Source organism: Mus caroli, unplaced genomic scaffold (assembly GCF_978045245.1).
Source record: "Mus caroli unplaced genomic scaffold, Mus_caroli_1 scaffold_13, whole genome shotgun sequence".
In the NCBI taxonomy this organism is placed as follows: Eukaryota; Metazoa; Chordata; class Mammalia; order Rodentia; family Muridae; genus Mus; species Mus caroli.
The window spans coordinates 84502343-84521989 of record NW_028227268.1 but is presented as its reverse complement, the minus strand read 5'-3'; positions in this window follow the sequence as shown (position 1 = coordinate 84521989).

Genomic DNA, 19647 nt, shown 5'->3' with positions numbered 1-19647 from the left:
TGCTCCTAAAGTTTGGAATGTGATTTCTAGGCTAATTCATTTCTTTAAGGATGCTTGAAAGATCAAAAGTAAAACTATCAAAAGTGAATCTTATTCAATAAAATTTATAGTGTTCTCAAAGCCCATGTAAGATCTAACGATTCTTCATGAAACAACTTCTTCCCAGAGCTTTCTCTTCCTCTCCCTCCCTCTCTTGCTCCCACAATCTCTCTGTCTCTGTCTGTCTCTGTCTGTCTCTGTCTCTGTCTCTCTCTGTCTCTCTCTGTCTCTCTCTGTCTCTCTCTGTCTCTCTCTGTCTCTGTCTCTCTCTGTCTCTCTCTGTCTCTCTCTCTCTCTCTCTCTCTCTCTCTCTCTCTCTCTCTCTCTCTCTCTCTGTGTGTGTGTGTGTGTGTACATTATTCAGGAGCCAAGATTAAAAATGTTCAAATACCTATGTTGTTCTCACTGCTTAGATTATTATATTCATATCTAACTAGGAAACTTCTGAAGAAAAAGTGGGAGTGTCCTCTTATGTCTCCAGTGACCAAGTCATGATTGAATTGTCAGTTCCAGCCATAGAAGATTCAAGTGGGAGGTAAGCCTGCTGTCTATTCTACACTGTTCTAAATAACAAATTATTCTATAAGAACAAGAAATTTTACTAATTAAATCCACAAAACAGGGCATTCATCTCTCATCACTGATTCATTTCTCACAATAGTGGCTTGTTTATTATAACGTTTTGTTAGGAGCATTTAATTCTGGAAAGCCTATGACCTATGAGATAAAACTTCAGATTATGCAATCAAATGCTATGATAAAATTAATATCCAGTACCTGAACTTTTATATTAGATTTGAATCTCCAAGTTATAGGTGGACAGTGCTCCAAAATTTGAGGCAATAACAAATTATTAGGAGTTTGTGTAAAAACTAGTCTTTAAGAATACATAATCAAAAGTGATTCAGTTGCCAAAAATGTCTCCAAATTAAATTTAACATTCTATGTTATACACTTTTATAAACAAAACACAGTAGAAGGCTTCTATTATTCTAGAATATATTCTAGATTTTGGTTGGTGATGTTTGTTGTTTGATGTAAGCATTCAATTAGATAAACAAGTGTCAAGATTTCTGTGGTATTTGAAGAAAAACTGAAAGTGATCTTAGTAAATGCATGTCAAGGCACTATGCTATGCACATCAATATACTATGCATGGTTTACATATGTTACCTAAATTATATCTTAGATTAATTTGAAGAGTTCCATATTCCATCTCACTGAGGAGGTGGACAAATAAAGAATACTAATGCCTTACATTATCTACCATAAATGGCATATACAGGAGCTTTAAAAATTATTTATTTATCTCTCTGTGTGTATGTGTATTCTTGTGTCTGCATGTTTGAATATTTAGTCCAATGGAAGTTAATGCAGAGTCCAGGGAAGGGGCCTGGCTGCCTCTCCTTATTATCCTGCCTCTGTTCTCAAGAGACACGATCTCTCCTTAAGCTTGAAATTTTCCTCTGCAAACTCTGGCATTCATCCTGTCTTCATTCCTTTTGGAGCTGGAGGAGCAGGCATGTGTGAAATGACCAACTTTTGATCTGGGTGCTAGGATCTAAACACCAGATCTATTGACTGAGCCTCAAGTACTCTCAATATTTGAGGCAACTCTTCAGCTCCTATATAGGGATTTAAACTCAGTCATTCTATGGTTTATTTTCAGGATTTTTGTGATTTTTTAAAAAATTTTTATCTGTGTATGATTCTACATATTTAAAATGTATAATTTGCTTCTGTATTCAACTTTATTTTTCATATTATTGAGTTGCAAACATTTTACATGGGCCAGTAAAGGAGATCACAAGAACTGAACTGTCAAAGAAATATCTGCTAGCATCATTTATACTGTTATCATCTTCTTCCTTTATGCCTGGGGATTCTCTATTGGAAACATTGTGCAATGATCTCTATGTAAATAACTGGTCTTCATCTGCAGGCTCTACATCAACAATTCAAACAACCGCAGGCGTAATGTGTTTTAAAATGAAATCACAATCAAATATATACAAAATAGTTGTCTTACTGTTGTTTTCTATACAATGCATTATGGTATTTTTTATATAATATTTACAGTTATTAGCTATTATAACTCATCTAGAAACAGGCTAAAGAAATGGAGAACATATGTGCTGGTAGCATGAAGGTTCTACTCCAGCTTGTACCAGGGAATTGTTCCTTTTTGTATTTTGGTATCAAGTGTGGAAACACCCTGGAATTGTTAACCTTTGAGTATCATGGGAAGATAATTTTATTGCTGTTTTGGCTAAAATAATTATTGGAAGTAGATCCAGTGAAGAAGTTGGAATCTTTAGCAGATAAATGACTGTCATTTTTGCACCAAGATAGATTGACCCCAGTGCCTATTTTTCTCAATTACTATGTTATTGTACCATTCTCCTATATCTAAGCCCTTGTGCTAAATAACATTCATTTTAAGTTCTGTTCCTTGGGTCCTTCATTAGCTTCAAATGACACTCAGTCCAGAAATGATAAGATACATGTTCAACTGTATTAACTCCTTGACTTTGCCCGTCCTTTTTTCATATAATGCCTTTCATCATTCCCTGTAGAGCACAGTTGTGTATTCCCACCCATATTTTCACTAATAGACTAAGGTCTTGAGCTAGGCACTGTGTATTTCTTTAATAAATATCATTGTAATTGTTTTCATTCATGCATGGATTATACAAATTCATGAAACATGATAATAAATACCAATGTTATATCTTAACAGAGAATCTGATAATTTTTGGACAAAGAAACCATGAAATCTAAATCATAAGCATAATAGCACACACACACAGGAAAGTATTTGAGGACAGTAATATTCAATGTAAAGTTTATCAACAAGCCTTGTTTCAAACTCTGATTCTATAACATTGTTGAAGTGGCTATTTTTAAACATTTTCAGAGAATGTGTTATAGAAAGTAATGCGATAATGTAACTCCTGGATCCTTTATGTAATTTCTCACTATAACTTCTTAGAAATGAGTATGTCTTATTATTAGCCTGACATAGCATAATTGAAGACATATTTTCTTTCTGACTGGCACCTAAAATAATGTCTTAGAATTGATAATGTCTTAGAATTGATGGTGTCTAAGATTTGATAAACTGTATGTCCCTCACCAATTATCACATTCATTTTGTTTGACTCACTAATGTCAGCTTCATCCTAAATGATTTAGTTCCAAGTCACTGATTATTCTCTCATTTCCCTTGATAAAGCTGTGACTAGGGAACCTCAGGAAATGCCTCTTGTCTTTTTCATCAGAGAAGGCAATAGAACCTATCACACCTAGAAAACGTGCAGATACTCCATTCTAGCTTAATGCTGAAAACATTAGTGTAGCTGAAATGTGGCTCAGTTCCTGAGAACTTGAATTGTGTGGGAGGCTTTGTATATGATCACCAATGAGGAGAACAGTTACTAAGAAAGAAAAATACCTGAATGATTACTAGAAATAAAGTGTGAGCTATAGTTGAATGAAGATTTTTTTTTTTAATATTTGACGGTATATTTTCTTTTTACTTATAGAATTTATATTATTAACAATTGTTCTGTGTTAGTACAATGGGCCAGTTTAGACAATTGAAGATCTTCTAGGTGACTAGATAGAAATCAAGTATTTAGAATGTTTTTAAATATTTTTTCACTTTGTGCATGAATTTTTACTCTAGAAGTATTAGCCATTGTGTTTGTTGTGATTATTAAAAGCTTGCATTCATCATATGTGCATTTGGATAAAATTAGACAAGTATGTTTAGAATAAAGATATAAAATGATCAGGCCATAAGGTTAGCCATCAAGCAACATCTACCTACTGAACCATCTCTCTGGCCCTTAAAATGATTCTAAAATTAACACAGGTTAATAATAGGCACTTGGTATGCTGGGTTTTAAACTTGAAGTTATCTCTACCGGCTTTGCAGTTTTTTAGCATCTAAGAAAATGAGTAATTTTCGGAACTGATTATAATGATTCTAAGAGAAGGATGAGGCTGTTATGGCCCAAACAATTTATCAAAGGGTGAACTGATATTTGACACTTACATATGCTGATGACTGAACTCTTAACATAAAACAATTAAAGGTAAAACTCTTCCACTTTATATTTTCAAGTATGTTATGAGGTCAGTTTAATATATGGTAGAAGGGGGGAAAGTAAGTTTAATAAGACTATTGATTAAATATATTGCCAGTGATTAAAGAAAGATATTTGGGGAATCTGGAGAAGTAGATGACTCTAAAATGTGCCCATTCTGTAACCACAAGGATAAAGATTGTTCCATTTACTAACATAGAGTACTATTAAGCAATGAGTGTCTTCCTAAGAATGAATTTCACAGGTACCCACACCATGAATTTTAGTTATAGCCATCCTTCCTGTATGTTCATATATTAAAAGATGTCCTGGGTGCACATGACTTGAATTATGATTTTGGTATTAAATGGGAGAGGACAGGCATAAATCTTTGAGAAGCCTTTTTGTAAGAGTCAAATGGCAGATTATGCCACAATGGATATGGTTATAAGTCATAGGCATTACACTGAACTTCCCAGTTCTTAATAACTGTAGTGACCTCTCCCCTTTCCTGGAGATGTGGAGTGGTGTTGGTTACCATGCAAGTCTGCCTTTTCTAAAAAGTGCTAATCTAAATATCAAACACTTGCTACATAAGAGGAAACTTGAAGATTGAAACTTATTAAAATTTATTCCTGTGATTGGGTGGTGCCATTAAAGAACTGGTATGACTTCTGGGCTCTGATTACTTACTGCCCTGATTACTCAGCTTTCTCAGTAACACCTTCAAGAATGAATGGGTCTAAGCTATAGTGTTAGGGTCAGCCAAAGGAATATTTGAGAAAGTACTAAAAAGGTAGATGTTGCTGATAACTCAGTTGTAGAATCTCAGCTGAGTGTCAGTGACTTGTCTCTATAATTGTTTACTATTTTTATCCAGTACTCTACACATGAACAGTTTTGTTTTCATCTCAGTCTAACACTTCATAGAGAAAAGATGAATTTGTAAAATGTATAAATAATACTAATATGATTTTAAGGAAACTTGAGAGTTGTTTTTAGTAAATATTTAATGTCAATTGGGAGTTTCTACCATTCCTTCATTCACTTTCCAGATAAAAGACACAAAATGTTTTTATGTATGATAAGCCTTTAATCCACAAGAGCTGGGCAGATATCTACCTTCTGAATTATTATTATCTACTTCCAAATCAATAACACTCCGTTATGGCCATGCTCCATCTGGGTTGCCCTCATGGCCATATTTTTATGACTCACCTACCCCATGGCACATTTTCCTCTCTCCACCTTCTCTCCTATCACCAATTGCTCATTCTTCAGACCCCAAGTCTGGGCACCCAAACGCTGCCTATCTCTCTGCTGCCCAGCTATAGGCAGTAGGCACATTTATTCAACCAATAGTTTGAAATTAAGAACCAAGGTCACATAACATCTCTTGGTACATATGAGAAACTCTTCATCTCTCTGGGCAACCAGAATCATTTCTGCCTCACAGATGTCAGAACTTCAATTTTCTGACTAAGCCATAGGCCATCAGATGAATTATTGATGGGTGCTACATCCATAGAGACAAAAAATTTTACCTTTACAGGGAGTAGTGAAGTTAGGACCATAGCAAAGCTTCCCAAGCACCTATGATGAACCAAGATTAAGTCAAAAGCCATATTTTATAGCTTAATATATATTTTTAATATTTGAAAAGCTAGCTGATTTATCATGAGGTCTTTAATAAGGCTTATACATCTTTCTCATTATTCAAAGTAGCAAAACAAGAATGCATACCATCTGTCAGGCTAGGTATAAAAGGCACTCACTCACTAATAGAGCACACTGAAAGAGTGCACCCTTTTAAATCCTCACACTGCTACTCCAGATACACGTAAACAACAAAATTCTTCAGTGTAGATGGTAAATAAAACTAGTCATCTAAATTTAATAAAATGGTAGGGAACAAAATGAAAAAAAAAAGTTTGGATTGTGTCCTAATTTATTTTAGGGTGCTGTGATACAATAAATTACCAAACCAACTTGGAAGAGAGAAGGCATTTTTGTTGTGGTTGTTGTTTGTTTTTCTTTAAAGGTCCACACCACAGTTCATCAATGAGGGAAGAGAGCGTAGGAATCAACCAGGGATTTGGAGACCAGAGCTGAAGCAGAGGCCATAGAGAAGTGTTGCTTACTGGATTGTTCTCCATGGCTATAACAGCCTGATTTCTTATGTATCCCAGATCACCTGCCCAGTGGTGACATTTGGCTGGAATCTCCCTCATCAAGCATTAAATCTGGAAAATTCTCTGAAGTCATACCTATAGTCTAATCTGATGGAGTCAATTTCTCAGTTAAGTTCATGTTATCTCTGTCCAGGTAACTCTCGTTTGTGTCAAGCTGACAAAGGCTATCTGGCTAAATGGTAACATAGGAGATAATGTGGTTAATTTTCTGCAAAGTCTAGAAAAGAGTAGGAGGAAATAGGAAAAGCTATATGAAGCTATGAGCTTTAAAACTTAGATATATGCATGCAAAGTATTCTTATTTTGTTAACATCATTAAAGAATAAAAGACTTACATTCATGCATATGTATACCCCAGGTACCTTTGATGCTATGTATTCTATTACTCTAAACTAAATTCAAGTACCAAAAAAGCATACACAATAAAAATGCAAATGCCAGCAGCTTTTCAACCTACAAACCACAGGGGATGGTATGTAAATAACCTCTGATAAATAATTGCTTTTCTTAGAACACTGAAACTCAGAAACAACTATCTTAAGTGACCTTGTTATCTTGTCCAATTAAAACAGACCTTAATAGTTAATAATGATCTGCATAGCTCAGCTACCTTAAAAGGTCTTTGTTTAAGAAGCTAGGATTTGCTCAAGGTAAGTGTTAACATGATGTAATCAATGCCTTCTGAAGAGTGAATTGAAAAAGTATGGTTTAAAAGTATGGATGCTAATATACAGAGAATTTTTTTTGCTCAAAGTCAAGGTAGCAATCATGACATCATATCATACTTTGTCACAAATATGCCTTAATTTATGGTGATATGGAGAGATGACTGTGTGGTTAAGAGCATGTAAGATTATCGTGTGGAGGATCCACCCACAATCGGTTCCCTGCACTCACATCAGATGGTTCACACAGCTCATAACTCTAGCTCTATGCTCTTCCAGACTCTAAAGATACTTAATCTGCCTTCACTTATGTGTGTGTGCAAACACACACACACACACACACACACACACACACTTAAAAATAAAATAAATCCTATCATGAGTCATGTAATATGTCTCCACTATCAGTGGAACTCACTTGTGGCAATGAGGATTTTGTAAAATCCACTACGTATCTGAGGCTGGTCATAGAAGAAATTTTTGATATTCTTCCCATACTAGCCCTAGTCCCATGAGGGAAGTCAGTTACCATATCTTAAAAATACTCTGCTTTCACTCTGGAAAGAATTATGTTGTCAACATAACATGGCTTTGTATATCTATATCAACATTACTAAGGCATATACAGTATGCCTGTTAAGTGTGCCAGATTAGCTGCACACACGTGAAATATACCATGACATTAGGATGTCCACCAAGTCTCCTGATGGTAGGAACTTGTTACTTCCATTACAATATTATGGGTAGATATTATGTAATGTGATCTGTCACTGATATGAATGTCATAATTTGACAGGTGATAATTACTATACCTGACAAAGTTTGAAACTAGTAATAAAACAATTTTAGGGCATTTCCTTTTGTCCAAGTGACCATTTATCTCAAATCAGTCGACGGTTACCCTCTTCTCTTCTACTTCTGTTTCTACCTCCAATGGCCTGGACAATGGCTGACCACTCTTTATCTCTATGTACAGGCCTACCACAAATATGTCATGTGAACAAAAGGAAAGATTGATCATAATGACGGGTTTCCTTTCTATTTTTGAAGCTTCTCTGTGATTGTCTTCATTTTTTCATTACCACACAATATTTTATCATAAAATTACAAATTATAAAAATCATATATTTATATAATTTATCATATAGATGATAATATTTTATAGATCTGTCCATTTTATAGATCAGTAAGCTGGGAGAGACTTGTTTGCACTTATGGACGCTTGTGAATTATGCTGAGAACATTCATTTGTGTAGTCTTGCATGGACATTTGTTTTCATATTTCTGAGTGTATTTGTAGAGATGGAGATGGTAGATCACATGGTAACTACCTTTATGTTTTTAAGGAAACGTCAGACTTTTCCAGAACAGCTGCAACATTTTCTGTTTGTATCACAATATGTGATGTCCCAGAATTTTCTCTATTGTTCCAAAACGTCTAATTATCTGTCTTTGGATATCTGTCATTCCAAAAACTCTGCACGGTAGCATTTCATTTTGGTTCTGTTTTCAATTTTTCTAATGACAGATTAAATTTGGTATCCTTCAATTTTTAATCAGTACCTTCCTAGGATGTGTGACTATTTAAATATTTGCTTTTATTTTAAAATTAAGTTATATATCCTATTATTGCTTGTCATTTTAAGCTGTGAAGGATGCAAGGCAATACATAACACTGGTTATAGTTCTGTATTTTACTAGAGGAATTTGTAATACTGATTTTTTTAACTGATTACAAAGAAAACTTGTTAATGTTTTCTTGGATATTAAAAATAGTATTTTCACTATGAAGATATTAGATTAATACACAGATATATGTTTAAAATAGATTTTGTGTACACAGACATAGCTGAAGCACATGAAACAAACTTAATCAGGAATAAGAGTGAAACTAATATTGAGATTTCTGTGATCTTCTAAATAGCGCTAGGCTTACTGATATATCAAGGATTTTTTTTTTTGATATATCAATTTTCTGTCTCTAAACAGCAAAAAAGAAAATATGTGTGCTCTATTATTTTCAATTTTCTTTTTCAGCCTTTCATTTGCTTATAGAAAATAGAGACTAATTAACACAAATCAGAGCAATGAACTCTGTAATCCTTTAAAAGGTAAGTAAATTATAACAGTGTTCCAGGGTCTGGGGTGTGGCTCAGCTGGTAGAATGATGGCCTTCGATGGCTGAGGTCCTGGGTGTGATCCCTAGCACTGCATTTACTGGACATGGGGCTGCATTCTTATAATTCTAGCTCTTGAGATATAGAGGTAGGGGGGTGAGAAGTTCAGGGCCAACTTTGCCTATTTTGCAAGACTGAGGCAACCCTGGACCTTATCATAGACTGCCTCCCATAGAACGAAAAGAAAATAAGGAAAAAAAAAAGATCACACATACAATTATGTTTTTAATAAAGTAAAAAGTTTTCTAATTTTGTATGGCACAAATTACTTTGTGAGAGGATTTATGCTGTTTCTAAATCAAGAAAGAGATGAAATATATTGTAAATATTTACAGAAATTTGAAATATATTGTAAATATTTATAGAAATTTGAATAGGAAACAAAACATTTTATATTAACTTTTCGTTTTCCTTCCTTCCTTCCTTCCTTCCTTCCTTCCTTCCTTCCTTCCTTCCTTCCTTCCTTCCTTCCTTCCTTCCTTCCTTTCTTCCTTCCTTCCTTCCACATTTTGTTCTAATTTTCTATTAACAGCAACACCTTTCTTTCCATCTCCTCCTCACACAGCTCCTACCTACATTTTCCATCCCTTTCTCCTCTGACAAAGGAGAAGTCTCCCTGGGGACCACCCCCACCATGGCATATTAAGTAACTCCTAATGAGGCAAAACAAGGAGTAGGCATAGATAGAGGACTGGGATGCACAGTTAGGCAACAGGTTCAGGGACAGCCCCTGCTCCAGACCTGCATGAAGACCAAGCTGCACATCTTTTGCATATGTGAGTGTATGAGGGGGGTGGCTTCCTCTTTGTATGGTACATCTACAAAAATATTATCATATATTATTATTGCGTTAGTTAAATTAATACATAAATACAAATGATAAAAAGTTGCTTTACAGTAAGAATTAAAGATAACTAAATAAGTGTATTGAAACACAAGTTTTACATATTTTAATGAAGTATTTCACTTCCCTTTCTCAACAAATAAGAAAGATATTTAAAATACTGGTATCTTATATAATAATTTTTTCACAATTTTTCTTATCCCTGATTATCTTATCTTGTAAGAAAATTTGCTTCTGCTTTTCTTTAGAGAAGATCAAGAAAGTCCAATCAATTTATGCAGATTTTCTCCTTGTTATATATTCCTGAGTTTTGTTGTTTCCAAATGTCTGCTATAAATAATGGATTTAATTCAGAAAAGATACAGTTACTGGTATTCAATCTAAAATTACCATGGCATGATTGAAGAAAATGAGAGCAAGTATTTGTTTTATTTTAAATAATATGTTACTAAAATTATAAACATTTAATTACATCCAGATGATCAAATATAATTAGACAATATGGTTCTCCTAATATATATATGTAATTCAAAACAGTTCCCTATAAAAATAAAAAAGTACATTGTGTAAATGAGCCACAAATGTTATTCTTGGTGCTAGTGAATAGGCAAATATGAGTAAGATACCATCATTTAAATAAGGTATATAAACTCAAAATGCAAATGTCTAATGGGAAGAGTAACCAGGACAACAAAACGTGTTACTCTGGGTACCTGAAATATCTGTATGCTGTATAACACTTATTCTATCTTAATGAACATGGAACAATATTTTCCATCTCTTCAATAGAGTGTAGAAAATATTATTAGATCATGTTCCAGCTGTTAACATGGCTCCCAAACTTCCCTTCCATAACATTATGAAATATTATAAAATTATGTGGACCTCTTCATTGCAATCCCAGGTATAAATGTCATTGTATTTCTACATAGTTTCATGAGGTTTGGTGGCACAGTTTCCATTCTGTTATATATCTTCTTATATATCTTTTTACTTATACTTTACCATATCTTAAAGATGTGGTAAGATCATTATAGATAGTAAATCCATGGTTTTGAAAACTACAGATGGTGTTTGTGACTTTACAGATTATTGCTTCCCATAAAGATAATTTATAACAACGTGCTAAAAGACAGGCATGCTAGTCTTTCTCTCTCTCTCTCTCTCTCTCTCTCTCTCTCTCTCTCTGACTCTGTCTTCTGTCTTTCTCTGTATCTGTCTGTCTCTCTGTGCCTCTGTGTCTCTGTCTCTCTCTGTGATTGCATGTATGTGTGAGCCCATGCATGTGTGTGTGTTTCTGTGTTTCCTTGTCACTTATGACATAAACTTGATTAACATCGCACTGATCTCAGTAGCTTTCAAAGAATAATACCTTCCTAAAAAAGCACACAAAGGTGCAAATTATTCAAAGCACTTACAGTGCTCTAAAACACTGCCAAAGCCTGATACCTAGACCTACTCTCAGTTGATACTTAGACCCACTCCAGTCTTCCCAAATAGTTGACTCACACATCCTTGAATATAGTCTCAACAGAATTGTATCCATTTTGAAAGTATCCCAGACATACCCAAGGCTTAGATACCAGGTCTTACTATTCATCCTGAAAGAGGTGTGCATCCATTTCTTCCTCTACATCTTAGATAGATTAACTACAATTGGCTCTGAGATGACACTCTCCTTCAGTTCAACTACTTAGCCATACCACCTCCACATCCCTCACATCAATCTTAAGTTTCTGTAAGTCCCCTGCTGGAATACAAGAACCTTGAAAGAATAGTTTTTGTCAGTTTGGCCTTTAGTTTTACAAGTGTTAATAGCAGGGATAAACTGAATAATCAAAGTATCCTTTATCAACATTTGACTATAAAGAAAACCTCCTAACTAAGAGACCACTTATAAATATGACATTCTGAATTTATTTTAATTTTAAGATTGAATAGGTAACATATGGCTTTTTTCAAAATTAAAGTAATGTTATATTTCATGTTATGCCTTTGCATGAAAGAGAATTAACATAATAGATGGAAATTGAGGGATTAGTAAACTTACACTTCTGTGGCTGATTTTCCTATGATATATATATATATTTTAAAGTTTTTGACACATCCAAAAAAAAACCCATAAATTTTAATCCAAATATTAAAAGGCTATCTAATGCAAGCTACCTCAGGTTATGTTCTAAAGGAAGAGTTGTTAAAAGGGGAAGGAAAAAGTCACTTTATTTTTAAATAATTAAACAAGTGGATTTGTTCATTTCTTTTTACATTTTCTTTGTATGAAGAGGATAATTTATTTTTAGTTAAGAACTGAGGATAATAAATTAGTGATAATTATTTTTTAAGTGTTAGCAATAATGTGAATATGAGTAAGCTGGAGTATATTTTTAAATTTATTCAACTAGGTAGCAAAATGGATTAAAGAGTTGAGGATGTAAAGAGTGCTTCAGGAAAAGTCAAGATTATGTCTATATGTGTATCCATCAAGGCATGCATGTTAAGGACTCTCCAAGACATCTGAATGTAAAAATCCAGATGCTGAAGACTTCCTACCAAACTATGAGAAATAATAAAGTAAATAAAATGAATATACATATGTAAAAGATACATACAGTTGTGTGATTATTTTGGATTCCAGGTGACAATTATTCTAAATTGTAATCCTTTCACAAAATTGTAATAATTTCATCCGGGAAGTCTCACCACACTGAGACTTTTCTCTTCCGGTATGCCAGGAAAAGAAAGGGATGGAATGAGGGAAGGAGTGAGAGACAGCAAGAGGAAGTGGGAGAAATGGAGAGAGAAGGGGGAGGGAGAGAGAGAGGGAGGCATGAGGGGGATAGGGTTTAGTGAACACACACAACCTCCTTTATAGACAACAGCTACTCATATGCTTGTATATCCTAAGAAGTTTCATTAAAATTTAGTTCACTTTCTACTTAAAATAAGAAAAAACAAGTCCTGTGATGTTTCTTAGCTTAGGAAAAGATCTCATTGTGTATGGTTTCCCATGTGTTTCCTATTGTGTTGAAGTTTCAATGGAAGGATAAAGAACTCAGGTTTCTGTCCTCCTTCCACACAGCAGGGTAAGTCATTTTAGGAATGAATAGACAAGTTCACTGATCTGCCTTGTACATACAAAAAAACTGATTTAGTGGCTACTGTCTCTGGGCCTTAAGCATTTTTTTCAATTAGGAATATAAAATATTCGAAGGAAACACATCCCTCATCCTCTGTCTCTCCCCACACCTCCCTCTAATCCTTTCTTTTTAATCCTCAGCCCTCTTCCCTCCTAGCACTGATTGTAGGATGTGGCCCACTGGAGAGTAAAATTAAAACAAAAAAGCAAAGTAGGAAGTCATAAAAAAGTATTTAATGGTTTTTCCTTTAAAAGGAGATGCATGGTTAATTGTAAAAAAAAAATGCTTTTCAGGCTCTTAAAATTTACTATGGCAGCATGGTTTTAAACTTCAATTAAATGAGAAGGCTTATAATAGACAAGTATGCCTTTAATACTGTGAAACGTCCTGATATACTTTAGACTTTTATTGAGAAAAATACAGCAGCTTTTCATTAGGTGTACAGAGTGATCTTTGAAGTTCCATTGTATGTTTTTATTCAGTCTTTCTACTTTGTTTAATTACAGATAGGACTCTAAATACTCTCATAAAGAAGAAAAATGTATTCATATGACAGTAATTCATCTCAGTCTCTTAGATTAAATAATGAACAAGGTAGTCCATCTTATAGAAGAAAGCTTGGAAACATTGGGCATTGTAGCCTTGGAATGTGTGTCAACAAACAGATAAAGAACGTGTAAACAAAGGGGAAGTCATCAAGATCAGAAGTGGCAGCGGGTCAGGAAGTTCCAGGATGAATTGGGAGCATATAGAGAACTATCCTGAAGTTAAAGGTGAAACAGTCTAGTCAGCTTTCGAGTCTAATGTCTGTAGCTTTGTGAAAATGTGGTATCAACAGTTGATAGTGGGTTGAGAAGAAAGCATCCAATATACAGACAAATGAAATGGCAGAGGCTGCAGAGATATAGAAATAGTTTTTCATCAAGAAAACCAAGACTGGAATGTAAGAAGCAATCAACTTCTCTTATGGATGTCAGAAATGGACAGGGTAGCCTAGTGCACCTGCCCAGTACTGGCTTGTCTGCTACACTCCTTGTTTAGGTTCTACTGAGTGAGTCCAGCAAAACTCAGATGATAGAAATCTGGGTGTATTTGTCAAAACTCTTGATCAGGCCAGGTCTACTCAAATGGAAGAAAAATATTTTAGTCACCCAAACAGCATATCTGCTGCTAGCCAGGTTGGATAAAGAGAAAACAAAGAAGTCATAATAATAGTCATCAAATGTATTTGTTTTAAACACATAACTACATTGAAAGAAATATGTTTTTGAATAGTATAGAGCTTTAGATCTGTATTATGTATTCTCTTTGATATATAAAATGTGTTGGAAATACTTAAAATATCGACCCTTCTTATTGCTATAGTCAGCAGTTAATGTAGAAAACCACAGCTAGACAATGTCCTGAGAATAAGGCATGATGGGATATATCTCATCACCTCCAAGCCTCAGGGAAGATTGAAAACAAGAGTTTAAAAGGAATGTGAGAATCAGAGGGTGGAGAGCATGCAGGGCAATGTCTTTTGATGAGGCTTGACATTTGCATTCATGAACTTACTGAAACTGACTTTATCTACAAAAGTCCTGAATAAGACTAGACCTGTCAGTACTTCATTTTGGAAGAGGAAGGGAACAAACCTGAGGGACTACTGGTAAGAAGGGATGTTTGGTGTCAGGGGAGTTATTTTATTCAGTGGTATAGCCACTCATACATTGTGTATGGTCCATTAAGTAGCCTCTCACCCTTGTACATGGCAAGCAAATCTAATTAAACTTTATGGGTCACCCACAAAATGAAGACACAGCAAGAGGAAGGGAATGTTTAAAGAAGAGGACTTTAACCTGGAGTGGGAAGGAGATAGGAGAGGGGATTGGGGTGAAATAACTCAAATGTGTTGTATCAATGTGGGGAACTGTCAAACAGAAAGATGAAAAATTGTATGTCTTTATCCTCTTTAAAATTATAAGGGTAAAGACAAGTGAGTACTATGCCTAGAAACTACTGGGTCTTGCTTCCAGGTGGGCAACAATGCTACATTCTGAGCCACTTTAAGAACCACAAGATGTATCTGTTCTGTTGCCCACTTTGTCTCTTTCACACTTTCTTCTCCAACAATGATGTAAAGTCCATTGTACTGGCTCATAGCATTATAATTCCAATATTCAAGAGCTTGACTCACAAGGATCATTATATACAGGCTAGGTTACAGATTGAGACCTTGTCATACACACACACACACACACACACACACACACACACACACACACACACACTGTTCTGCACACATCAAACCATATCTCAAATCCCAAAGCAATACATACTAGGAAAGAAGTAATATTGACAAATAAAAGACAATATTCATAAATCAATCATTTTAACTTTCATAAAAATATTGAAATTGGAGAATTTTTTCTAGTATTAGTGTGAAGAATAATCTGTATAATATAGAAATGTCAACAGTTCTTTTGTAGGGAATGAGCTGATACTTAAAAATAAAAATAATTTGAATAATACATAACTATACATAGCCAATCATGTCTTTAATACAAATTCAGACATAGAACTGAACTTATTGAATAGTTCATTATATACACTTACTTATTCCATCTATGTGTATACATGTATGTATATTTATATGTGTATGTGCATATATACATGTGTGTATATATATCTATATCATCTATATCTATATCTATATCAACTATATCTATCTATGTATATATATATATATATATATATATATATATACTTTCTGAACTACTTGTATTATTTAATTGATATAATATTATGTAAAATATAAATTTTATTCCTTCCTCTGAAATATATTCTAATTAATTTCAAGTTTTCTTTTTCTTTTTTTGTTCTTTTTTCTTCTTCTTTTTTTTAAATTTGTTTTAAACTACAGATTTTATTCCCCTCTGGGTCCACCCTCCTACTCTTCCAAATCCCATGCCTCCTCCCCACCCCCTGTCTCCATGAGAATGTCCCCTACCCCCTCCCACACTCCACCAGACCTCTAAACAACCTGGGGCCTCCAGTCTTTTGAGGGTTGGATGCATCTTCTCGGACTAAACCCAGACCCAGCAGTCCTCTGCTATATTATTTGTTGGGGGCTTCATATCAGCTGGTGTAGCTGCCTGGTTGGTTTTCCAGTATCTGAGAGATCTCTGGGAACTAGGTTAATTTGAGACTGCTTGTTCTTCTACAGGGTCACCTTCCTCCTCATCTTCTTCCAGCTTTCCCCTAATTCAACCACAGGGGTCAAAAGTTTGTGTTCATCGGTTGGGTGCAAATATTTGCATCTGAGTCTTTCAGCTGCTTGTTGTTTCAGAGGGCAGTCATGAAAGGTCCCTTTTGTGACACACAATAGCCTGCATAATAGTGCTTTACTACAGAGCAATAGTGATAAAAAACTGCATGGTATTGGTACAGAGACAGATACATTGATCAATGGAATAGAACTGAAGACTCAGAAATAAAACCACATACTTACAGGCACTTGATTTTTGACAAAGAAGCCAAACATATACAATGGAAAAAAGGAAAGGTCTTCAACAAATCGTACTGGTCTACTTGGCTGCCAATATGTAGAAAAATGAAAATAGAACCATTTTTGTCACCTTGCCCAAAGCTCAAGTCCAAGTGGATCAAGCACCTCAATATAAAACCAGATACATTGAATCTAACAGAAGAGAAAGTGGAAGAGAGCCTTAACTCATTTGCACAGGGAGAAATGTCCTAAACAGAACTCCAATGGCTCAGGCTCTAAAATCAAGAATTGATAAATGTGACCTCACAAAACTGGAAAGCCTCTGTAAGGCAAAGGACACAGTCAATAAGACAAATCTGCAACCTACAGATTGGAAAAAAATCTTCACTAATCACACATCTGATAGAGGGCTAATATCCAAGATAAATAAAGAACTCAAGAAGCTAACCACCAAAAAATACAATCAACCCAAAAAAAAAATGGGGTATAGAACTAAACCAAGAATTCACAACAGAGGAATCCCAAATGGTGAGAAACACCTAAAGAAATGTTCAAAGTCCTTAGTGATCTGAGAAATGAAGTTCTTGTTTTCAATTGCAAATATAACTTGGGTGCAGATATAACACATTTTTATAGATTGTGACATATTTATTGAATCTGTTTATTAATAAAATGAGTACAAAACCTTTAATTATTTTCTAATAATTTTTAATTATTGATTTTCAATATAATAGCAATGGCTTCAACTTTCAAAATATACCTTCTGAGTACTATTATTTTTATCATTAGAAATGCTATCGCAATTTTCTCTATTCAAGTTAAATGAATTGTATATTATAATATTATATATTATTAAATATTTTAAATGTCTTATAAGAACTTTATTCAAATGTTAACATTTACTGTATAATGTTTCAACTTTTCCCACTTTTAAGATATAGTATTTGTTTTACACATATGACTACTTTGTCAGCATATATATGTGTACCATATATGGACCATGTGTGTAGGCTAGAAGATGACATGGAAATTCCCTCAAACAGGAGTTACAGGTGGTAATCATGTGGATACTGGGGACTGAGGATATGGGCTCCATGCACGCCCAGCATTGCTCTTTACTCGTGAGCTATCTGTTGAGCCCTTTCCTTGCTTGTTCAATGAGTTTCCACACTTACTGTGCTTTACACTAGGAATGTATGCAAAATGAAATGTAATGTTTGTTGATACGTTTTATATTTTCTACATTCTCTTGCCATTTCAGACACCAAGGCTATGTATTTAAAATATAAATTCATTAAAGTCATTCCACCACACCATTGTCCACAAAGCTAACCATATACAATAAAAACAACAGCAACAACATAAAAATATCTCCACCATATGGAGTCAATCAGATTCATAGAGAAGTCAAAATGGTATTTCAGAGGGTCAAAGTTAGAGTGAGTTTTTCCAGACATTTGGAGACCAGTGCTTTACTGAATGACTGTCTGGAGTTACATTAGAACCTCTTTCCCTGTTAAGCAAGTCACAAATAGTAAAATGATTCATTTTTCTTTCCTCTTGTTTGCATTTTGTATCCTTCTAAACTCTACATTTAACATTTAAACTTATACACACTAAGATGGCACAAATATTTTAATTTCTGTAGTACATTAAAGAAATTTAGAAGGAAAAGGAAAGGATTAGGAGGAAGACGGTTAGGGGAAGGAAGAGGAGGAGCTAGCCAGCTGTGGTTATGTCTACCTTTCATCCTAGTACTTTGGAGGCAGACATACGTAGATCTCTATTCCTTTTAAGCCAGCCTTGTCTACATAGATAGATAGTTCCAGATAACAAAACAAAACAAAACAAAACAAAACAAAACAAAACAAAACAAGAGGGAATCAAAAAGATAATATATACTCTGTGCATCAGACACACCTAACAAATAGGAGAAATCATATTTTCAGTGTAAACACATGGCTCCACATTGTTGAAATTAACATTAATATTTAATATAACAAGTCTTTTGAAAATGATTATATTTCCTCAGAAGAATAATCCAAGTGGGCATATGGTAAGAATAAGAAGATTTAAAACATATATCATTTTTCTCACTTTTGTCTATTACAACCACGTGTTCCAAGACAAGTATGCGTACCTTTGATTATGAATTCAAAATTTTGTAAGTTGAAATTTTTCTGCCAATACCACATTGGATTTAATTTATATGAAATATCTGTATAGTGATCTCATAGTAAATACTTATGGTAATTTTTATTGAAAAACATTATTAACTCTACACCTGTTAAATTCCCCCTTTTCTTGGTTAAAATATTATATTATTATTCCAAATCATCAAAAGAGTATAGATAGATTTTCATACCGTTTCATTTCTTTATGTCCCTCTTTGCTTGTAGCATTTAACTTTCCCTCTCTTTCTCCCCTCTCCTGAGCATTTTTTTCAAATGAAAACCCATATTCCCAAACTGAAATATTTGTTCTCTTTAGTAAGATTCTTTCTGGCTTAAGGGAGAATAAATTTACAGAGACATCTTGAGACTTTGGGACTTCGGCGATTCAATGTTTTACCTTGAATGTCTATTCTTGACTTTTCCTTCTTTTTTTGAATAAACATCCCCTAAAGAGAACACTGTCTTTGTGACTGACTATATTGAATAAATTATGCAGTGCTTCCTCCTGCAACTCACAGGAGCGATGCTGAAGAAAGCAGACATAGCTGTTGGACATCATTTTAGCCCCTCTCTCTGATTGGCAGATCACAGGAAGGAAAAATGTCCCATGAGCCCCTCTGTGAGGTCGTTACCAACTGATTGAGTATTCGCCTTAAATATCTGAAACCCAGGTGTGCTGTAGATTAGCACAACTTACAAGCACTGTGTGGAGATTTATTATGATAATTGTTGCTTTTATTTTTTATTTCCCTGAACTCAAAGATAATTAATGTCAGTATGTGTCCTGGTATCTGACTCTCTTAATTGGTCCTATGGTGCCTTGGGTGTTTGAAAATCC